The sequence below is a fragment of the Nicotiana tomentosiformis genome, chromosome 9 (assembly GCF_000390325.3).
Source record: "Nicotiana tomentosiformis chromosome 9, ASM39032v3, whole genome shotgun sequence".
Classification (NCBI taxonomy): Eukaryota; Viridiplantae; Streptophyta; class Magnoliopsida; order Solanales; family Solanaceae; genus Nicotiana; species Nicotiana tomentosiformis.
In genome coordinates, this window is record NC_090820.1 from 46,230,192 (window position 1) to 46,240,780 (window position 10,589).

Sequence of the window (10,589 nt, forward strand, 5' to 3'; positions counted from 1 at the left end):
ATCTTGCACCTATCCTGTCAAAACCCTATCTTCTCCCACTTATAACCTTATTTGCTTATTCCTTGTCTTGATAGTCACTAGTTAATTCCCATCCATGTGGATACGATTATATTATAATCTTTGATTAGCGAGCATAATTTAAGTGTGTTTTTTGAGCTCGTCAAATTTTGGCGTCGTTGCCTGGGATCGGCAATCAATAGTGTTTGAAATAGTTTGTAGTGCTAATTCAAGTTTTTTTTTCCTTTTTACGGTTGGGGTTCTTTGGCTATGCGCAGATTACAGGTTAATATTGGTGCATGACTCGAGGTTCTGCGAAAAGAGTTCTACTATACGAGCCAAAGTTAGAAACTAAACTGCGGCAACTGAGGAAGGAAAGAGATCACCGAGAGGCTAGAAACTTTTAGGCAATCCTCAACCCAAAAAACTATTGTCGGAAACGGTGATGATAGTGTAGATTTGGCTGCAAGAGAGGTTGCCCAACAATGAGAAAACGTTACACGGGATACTGAGGAAGCAGCTATTAGAACTACAGAGAATGTCTATGAATATAAGAGGGGTTATAGAATTAATCAACATTAACCCTTGGTTGCATACCAGTTTAGAAATATAGCTCCCAGGCCTGGGAGATCACTTGGCGATTATGCTAGACCGGTCTACAATCAAGGATTATCCAATGTTAGACCACCTCCAATAGCAGTAAAGAATTTTGAGTTGAAGCAAGGGTTGCTTCACACCATTCATAATTGTTGTGTCTTCATAGGGAAGATGAACGAAAATCCAAATACACATCTAATGGACTTTGAGCAGATTATGAGCACCTTTCAACACAATGGGGTGTCACAAGATGCAGTGTACTTAAGGGTATTCCCCTTTTTCACTTAAAGATGATGCGAAGGATCAGCTTTGAAGCTTTCCTAGTAGATCAATTAGAACATAGGAGGAGATGACAAGAAAATTCCTTGATAAATATTTCTCCTCAGCTATGACGGGCAAGTTTAGATGAGAAATCCATAACTTCTCCCCGAAAGAGACCAAAACTGTTTTTGAAGCATGTGAGTGGTTTAAGGAGATAGTTAGAAAGTGTCAACATAGCGGAATTGAACTATGGATGAAACTCCAGGACTTTTTGGAAGGATTGACACCGGCCTCGCGTAGGACATTGAGCAATGCAGTTGGAGGCCCTTTGATAAAGAAGACTTCAGATGAGATAGTTAAAATTCTTGATGAGCTATCTGAATATGCTTATCAGTGGCCCTGTGAGAGTGCTGATATAAGAAGATCAACTGGTGTTCTCCAAGTTGAGGCTAATACGTCTATGCATTTATAGCTTGATGTTAAGGCTAAATAAATACGAAAGCTAACCTTAGCCACGATATAAAGTGAGACTCACGCAACATATGATATATGTGGAAGAGGACCCCCTACTCATGAGTGTCAAGGCTCAACTGAGGAAGTAAATGTTATGGGAAACTATAATTTTAATGAAATGTGTCAGAGACAACCCGATTTTTCATCGATTTCACCTGGGTGTACTGTACATGCATGCCAACAAAACAATCCCAGATTCCAGGGACAAGGAGCTCCTAGTTTTATGAACCAGCCGAGGCAGCAGTTTCAACCTCAACAGCCCAATCAGTCTGGCCTAGAGGATCTCATGAATGCCTTTTCATTGTGAAAATTGATAAAAGATTTGAAGAACAAGGGGCTGCAATTCGAAATTTAGAGAAGCAAGTGGGATAGATTGCAACGATATTATCCGAGAGGGTTCCAGGAAATCTCCCCGCTGATACTGAAAGGAATCCCTAGGAAACAGTGAATGATGTAACTTTGAGAAGTGGGCAAGTGTTGAAAGATCCCACCCCAATCTAAAAAGATATGAGACTCGAAAAGGAAAGTGGGGAGAAGCTGAAAATTGATGTTGATAAGAAGAAGAAAGGCTAGAAGGAAGATGAGAAAAATAAGAAGGAAGAAAACTCGAGAAGGGAGGAACCTGAGGAGAGCAAGCATATGCTTGCTTTACCTTTCCCCCAAAGCAAAGTAGAGAAAACTTGGACAAGAAGTTTGAGAGATTTCTGGATGTGCTGAATCAGGTTCATGTAAACTTACCATTCACAGAAGTTCTCTCACAGATGCCTGCTTATACTAAATTCTTAAAAGAGATCCTTACGAAGAAGAGGAAAATAGAGGAGACACCAGGGGTCAAGCTCACAGAGCATTGCAGCGCGATATTGCAAAATAAACTCCCACAAAAGTTTGGAGATCCAGGGAGTTTTACAATACCTTGCTCTTTAGGAACTATTAATTTTGATATATCCTTATGTGATTCTGATGCCTCTATCTATCTACAGGAAACTGGAGAAGGAGATTGGAGAGATAAGGTCTGCACCCATATCTTTGCAACTGGCAGACAAAACGACTATAATACCCAAGGGGATTGTGGAGGATGTGTTAGTTCGGGTGGATAAGTTAGTATTCCCTATGTATTATATAGTGGTAAATATGGAGGAAAACAGGGAGGTCCCCCTCATTCTAGGAAGATAATTCTTAGCGTCGGGTAAAGGTATATTAGATATACACGAGAGAAAACACATGCTTAGAGTGGGTGAGGAGACTGTGACTTTTAAGATAGATGTAGAAAAGGTGGCACAAAAGGACAAACCAGTTGCGAGTGTTGAGTGGAAAGTAAAGGGCTCGAAAGAGAAGGTTGCGGTGAGTGAGAAGATAAATGTGGGGTGTACATAAAGAAGGCCGAGAAGAAGTTGTCTGCATGGATGTGTGCATTAGTTCGGGCGCGAGGAATGGAGCCTGACTTTGACTCATACCCTGACTAGAGTGGGGTAGGGCATATTTGTATGTATGTTTGTATGTATGTATATTAGTTTTCTTTTTGTTAGTTGTAGGAGTTAGAGATAGAAAAAGTTTAGAATTTTGTTTTTTATGTTTTCGATTGTTCCCGACGATGGATATCATCGACAGGTTTCTTGAGGGATTAAAGTCGAAAGACAAAGACAAAAGATTTTCTTCCATTAGATAGTGTAACAAGACCCTCTTGGTTTTTCTTTGTGTCGCGATTCTTGTCCAAGGAATTTGTTTGAACCGGGTGTAGTTAGTTTTTATTTTTTTAGGAGTAGAAAATCTTGTGCTGTGATTTGGAATGAGAGAAATATCTCGTGACTTTACTATGCCTTGAGAATAGTAAGTGCTTTAGTTGTGATGCTTAGGCTCAGTTTTTTACTCTTGTATAAGTACCTTAAATTGTATTATCTTAACTTTGCTTAACTGCTTTGACTATAGTATCTTGAGGAGTCCGATCTTGAGTGAGTTATGTGCCATGTGCGTGTGAGCTTTTGTGTTATTCTGTGCATTGCATTTGATGTCTAGAACTTGCTCTGTGTGTTTGGAAAGCGAAATAGTAGTTTTATTCAGTCTTGGAAGCGATATAGGCATTTCTTTGTTGAGCTAGTTATATGCTTTTACCCACCTAATAGTTATGTATTTTAGTTAACCCAATTGATCATATAATCATGTTTCTTTGGCAACCACATTACAAGCCTTACCCATTTGTTTGAATTGACCATCTATTTGAACCTTTTACCTCTCGTGAACACTTGAATTGTTTTATGAACTTTGTAAAAGTAAAAGTGCGGGGTGTTGGTTTTGCTTTTAAGTTGAACTATTGAAATAAGGAGAATGGTGCACTAGTTTGAAAATGTAAGAGCCACTTGAATTGAGAAAAAAAGAAAAACAAGTAGTTGTATGGTTGTGAAAGAATATCCCTTGATAGTGGTAACTCTTGATGTAATTATGCGTAAAGAAGTAGGGAGTTGACGTATATTGATGTGAAGGTGGAGTTATGGTTTGACGTAAGTGTGGGGTTTTTAATGGTTAATTGTATGTATTAAAGTGCTTTGGGAGGTATAGTCACTATATCCAAATGTATCATACCCATCCCGCAGCCTACATTACAATCAAATAAAGTCCTACTTGATCCTTGACTGAATGAGCTCAATTCGTAGAGTAGTACACTACGGAAAAGATTATGGTACGTCTTTTGTGGCACATGAATGTAGTTTCTGAAAATGAGCAAATTCTTTCTATGTTGAGTTCCTAATTGTTCTTAATTTTTATGGTGTGTGGAACTACTCTCTATTATTGTGATAGGGAACTTGGTTCACGAAGGAAAGGTAATGTCATTGACCTCTGTGTTAGAATAAGTGAGCGGGTTGTATGTGTGGTACTTTCAAATCTTGAGGAAATGATATTACGGTATTGTGCTTAATATGTTTTAAATATTCTTGGTGTGATGAGTTAGGAGAGTTGTTTAAAAAGGTTGTGTCTATGTGAAGTGTAGTTTTATTTCTCGAGGACGAGCAACGGTTCAAGTGTGGGGTGTTGATGGTAGGCTCTAATTACGTGTTTTAGTCACTTATTGCACTCTAATTAACTGCACTTTACTTGTGTTAATCTTTAATTGGTAGTGTTTTACATTTATGGTGTGTTTTATGCCTAGTAGGAATGATTCCGAGCTATATAGATGTTGTGGAACTAATTTGGGCTATTTAGAGCTTTGAAGTCTGAGTAAAAGCCCAAAAGATTAAGCTGGGATCGTGTTCAGGGGTCGAGGACCAAGTCTGGACATCAAATATTGATATTTAATCTGTACTCTGATAAAAGTACACAACAACAGCGTGTGGCGCACTGCGGCTATGCAAATCCTACTGCCTGCAAATTGTTGAGCTCTCTGAATATCCCCACTAATACCCCATGTGGCACGTCTCCTCGTGTGGGTCGCGCTTGCAATTTTTACATAGTTATTTTCCTATTTCGGCTAAGAAATGGTGGTTTCATCTGGGCCCGACCCTACTTGGTATAAATACATTGGAAAACGTTATTTTCTAGACTTTTGACATACTTTCGACCTAAGGATGCTAAGAAGGAGATGGAATAACACAAGCACAAGGATTTCATCATTCCTTCCTCACTCAGGACCCGACTTTGGATCGAATTTATATTTTCCTATAATTTAATTATATTTGTGACAAATTTCTCCATGTCTATGGAGTAGTTCCCTTTAAGGTTTGATGAATTTGGTGTGTTGATGATTGTTTGTGGATTATAACTCTAGTTTAATGTATTGAATCATTTTAGAAGATTTAATTATTGCATCTATATTCACTAGTTCATGTAATCGAGAGAGGCATAACTTGTGATATCTTTGCATTATTTTGTTGGTTGAGATCATCTTCTTCAAATAATCGAGAGAGGCTAGTTGAATAATTGATTAAACCTAGTTAGGAGAAAAATCGAAAGAGGTTCTCCTAAAGACCAATGCACTACGCATTCTTGCATATCTTCACGTGCTTAAAATTAGTTCATCTCGTGAGGTTAAGACTTAATCGAGATAGGAGTTTTTGTTGAACGTTTGGACTAATAATTCAGTGAATTTAAGAGACTCATTTGAACATTATAAGTGAATTATCTAGAGTAAGATCCAGAACAATTATCTTGAACCTATGATGTCAAAACCCTCTTCTCCCACTGATAACTTTATTTGCTTATTCCTTGTCTCGATAGTCACTATTGAATAGCTTTAGATTCTTAATTAATTTTAGTTATTAATCATATAAATCTCAACTGTTGATCCTCCGTGATAGCAATCAAGCTACAACTGACGAGAATAGTGTTTAAATCCAATCCCTTCGGATACGATATTATACTATACTATCTTTGATTAGTGAGCATAATTTAAATATGTGTTTTGCCCTCGTCAAACCCTCATAATTGCGGAGAGAGACTCGCAGTTGCAGATCCTGACAGCCTAAGGGGAAATCGCAAATGCGACTATGGCTTCGCAATTTTGAAGCCTGCTCCCATCGCAAATGTTAACCTATCCAGTCTAGGCTATTCTTCACTAATGCGATCAAAGCATCGCAAATGCGATACCTATGGCCCCTCTACTTTGATCGCAATTGCGATGCTATTGTTCGCAATTGCGACACCTGAGACACCAGCACACCGGCAAAGTCTAAATCTCTCCTGAGACCTCGGGGCTCCAAACCAAACATCCACACAAATCTAAAAATATCATACAAACTTGCTCGGACGATTAAAAAATTAAATAACATCTAGAACTACGAATCGGATGTCAAAATGCATGAATTTCAAACGAAAACTCAAGAACCTCTACAATTGTAACCAAGCATCCGTATCCTATCAAACCAACTCCAAGTGACATCAAATTTTGCAGACGAGTTTCAAATAGCAAAATGGACCTATTCCAAGTGCCGAAGCAAAAATTCCGAACCCGATGGCCACAAAGTTAACCTACGGTCAAACTTAGGGAAACTTCTAAACCTCAAATTGTCAACTTTTGGCAAAATATATCAAATCAACCTAGGGACCTTCGAATTCGATTCCGAGCATACGCCAAGTCCAAAATCACGATATAAACCTATTGGAGAAATCAAAACACCATTCTGAGATTATTTTCACAAAAGTCAAAATTCGGTCAGCACTTCCAACTTAATCTTCTAAACCAAGAACGAAAGGGCCCAAATCAACCCAAAACTTTCCCAGAACGAAACTAACCAACCCCACAAGTCATAAAACAACAAATACACATGTACAAAGCATAAAAAGGGGAAACAAGGCTCAAATACACAAAAACGACCGGTCGGGTCATTATAGCATTGCATTGTTCCAAAAAAACATGTGCCCTAGTTCTCTAAATGGTTGTCATGAATAAGTGATTGTTCTTTGAGAAGAAGTGTGACTATGAATGGGAATTCTTAGGTGGCTGGGCGGAGACTGGTAGCTTCTGAACAGGAGATTGTTGGTAGCATAGCGCATGGATCTATCTCAAATGATGGAAGCAAGTGAAAGTGTGAGATGATTTAGAAAGAAAGCGTCAAGTCAGTGAAAGATGGACAAAGTTAGATTGACGTATCTTTTGAAATGATGGTAGAATCCAAATGATGGTATGATTATGATAGATGATCGCGAAGACCGAAATGGGTATGTGTATTTGAAAGATTCAATGTTCAAAACAAGTCAACCAAAGTAGTAAGACAAAGAGAAGCTAGTGGTGAACAAGTAGAAAAAATATTTAATAGATAAAAGACGCCTAACAAATAAAAATGTGTTGAAGATAAAGAAAATGTAACAAGTAAAGAATATGTAACAATTAATCCAGCTAAAGTAAGCTAGAAGATCGTATGTACAATGACCTAGGGATTCTAAGAGTAGATTTACCTAGAATCGAACATGAGTTAAGGGAAACCGCAGGATGATATGTAGTTAACCTCGTATGCCAATCTCTGAAACTAAAGAACTTTGAAAGAAGGTTTGGAGGGGTGAAAAGTCAACCCTCACGTGACTTGTGTTTGATTATGTATGACCAAGACTCGATAGAAAAGTGATGACAATTACTAAAGCCATAACATTAACTCATGTAAAAGAATATATAATATAGGCATGTGTAAAGCATATACAACATAGGCATGTTAAGAGAATACACAACATGGCATGTGAAAAGAATATGCAGCTTGAAGCATGTGATAAAAATTGCGAGGTCAGAGAACGTGTAATTCCTCAAGCTATGGATCAAGTTTGTTGTGGTTAGAATGACATTTATCCCCAGCATAGTCGCCATGTTGTTGCACTTTCATGACCCAAAATCCCACCTTAAGGATCGTGATGGCACCTAGTTTCCAAAACTAGGTAAGACGATCACTTACAACAGTCAAAACTAATTAACATGATATTTTTAAAGCAGAGTTTAATATAAATACTGAAGTAAAGGCGATACAAGCCTACACAGCGATAATCACAATAATCCTCCGAAGACTAACTTATACAATCACGAACTCTTACTGAATATATAGAAATATCTTAAAGCAAAATACAGTACTGTTCGAATAGCGAATTTACAGTACAATTAAAAGGAAAAGGATTCCAAGGAATTGCGGCGATCGAGCAGCTCTGCCTTGAATCCTCACGATCGAAGAAGCTAATACTGCATGGGTCCACAACCTCCAACACCTGGATCTACACAAAAATGTGCAGGAGTGTAGCATGAGTACACCACAATCGGTACCCAGTAAGTATCAAGACTAACATCGATGAAGTAATGACGAGGTACAAGTCAAGACATCAACTAGACATACTAACATGTAAAGTTTATAAGTATAAAGCTAATAATGGAAGCAAGAAGCAGTAAATGACAAAAATAATAAACATGTGATGAAAACAGTAATGTAATCAAAACAGCGTAAAGGTGACGGTGAAACCAAATAATAAAAACAAATGACAACCAAATAGTCAAGTCGTTCTAACACAAGGTTTACAAAAAAACCACCATGAGGTAACACTCCTTAAAACCACAAACCACGAGTCCCAAATCACAAATCATATATACATGGCACCTCGTGCCCTTATTATCATTCACAACCATACGGACAACTCACATAGGATTATCCCAATCTACCCGGCATAGTCAAAGCGCACTACCACAATACGCCGGGCATGGTCACATGCTCAATATCACAATCTGTCTGGTGCTGTCACAAGCTCAATATCACAATGAAAACAAATATACAAGAATACATGTGCATGGTCAATAAATATCAAGTACCATACCCCTGAATTGGAATAAATGACATGCTACGGTGTATGTATGTGCGAGTGTACTATTACAGTCCAAGTCAACAAGTAATATCAACGACGTCGAGAAGTTCATTGGAAACAACACAAGAAGTCAAGTAATGTGCATGACACATAAAAGGAAAATCACACCATCACACGAATATCATCAATAATATGCCCCCAGGCTGTCATATATCATCCCTCACATAGCCACCCTAATCTCTCAGTATTGACAATATCATAATAGCCACCTATATCGCTCCGCCTAGATATTAAACACAATAGCCACTCGTATCACTCAGCCAAGACAATATATCAATAGCAACATGTATCACTTCGCCCAGACAATATATCAATAGCCACCTGTATCACTCCTTCCCAGAAAATATATCAATAGCCACACGTATCACTTTGTCCAGACAATATATCAATAGCCACACGTATCACTTCGTCCAGACAATGTATCAATAGTAACCTGTAGCACTCCTCCCAGACAATTTATCAATATCCACCTGTATCACTTCGCACAATCAACAACAGTGAGATACCACCATTATGCTCTGCATAGTAACAATCAACCCACACAACAAATCCATATGTGCCAAAATCACAACAACACGACATATCAACTCGAACCATGCGTGCCCATATGGCACAATATTCCAAAACAACAATACCAATTTAACCACAATACATAGCTAACGGCTCTACCACAATGTGTACAAGAATCTCAATAACAACAGAATAAAACGAGAAATAACTCAACAATGCAAGATACTCCATAAACAACAACTTCAACTTAAACAGGTTAATAGCTCCCAATAACCTCAACTTCAATTACTTGACTAATAATAATATTAAAAATAAATGGCATGACATGTAATAACAACCTCGACTAAATGCCTATAAGAGTAACTCGACAACGAAAGATAGAACATGTACTAACAACTTTAATTAAGGCATATAATAATAAACTCGACAATGGAATATAGAATATGTAATGACAAATTCAATTAAAGCATATATGAATAAACTTGAGAATGGAATACAGAACATGTAATGACAAATTCAATTAAAGAATATAAGAAGCATAAGAGTATAAACCGATCAATTTCCATATATAAGGCCGTGTACACACTTGTCACTTCATGTACACGTCTCCCGCATAATCCAAATAGTGTGATTAAACCAAATCCTATGCGGTAGTTTTCCTCACACAAAGTTAGGCAATATACTTATCTCAAATAAGCTAAATCAATACACTAAGAAGCCCTTCCCCTGTGAAACAACCTCCGGATGGCTCAAATCGGAACTCGACAAAACTCACAAAATCTGAACATTCATGCCAATACAATCCAACAAAACAAATATCATCCAATTCCGATTTCAAATCGGCCTTCAAATCATCATTTTATATTTTTGAAAAGTTATTACTAAAATCCCCAAAATTTCTCCAATTCAAATCCTCAATTATATGATATAAACAAGGATGAAATCATGAAATATAAGCAAATACGAGTCAAGAATACTTACACCAGTCCAAATCATAAAAATACCCTCCAAAATCGCCCAAAGACGAACTCTCTAACTCAAAAAGTGATAAAATAACAAATACCCTTGAAATAGAGTACTATATAGCTCTGCTCAGTACTATCGTGGAGAACAACTTCACTGCCCAGAGAAAATATGCTTCACGTTCGTGGCACATACCTCGCGAACCCGATGAACAATGAGGCAAACCTTCGCGAATGCGTCCAAGACATCGTGAACTCGATGAGCAATTCCCCAGCCCCCAGCCCCCAGCTTCCATATGCGAACGTTGAACCAAAGGCGCGAACGCAGACAATAACCAGTTCAAACCTTCGCGAACGCGTATCCATTGTTGCATCCACGATGAACAAAATCTGCCAGCTCCAAGAATTACTACGCGATTACCGCTTCATCTT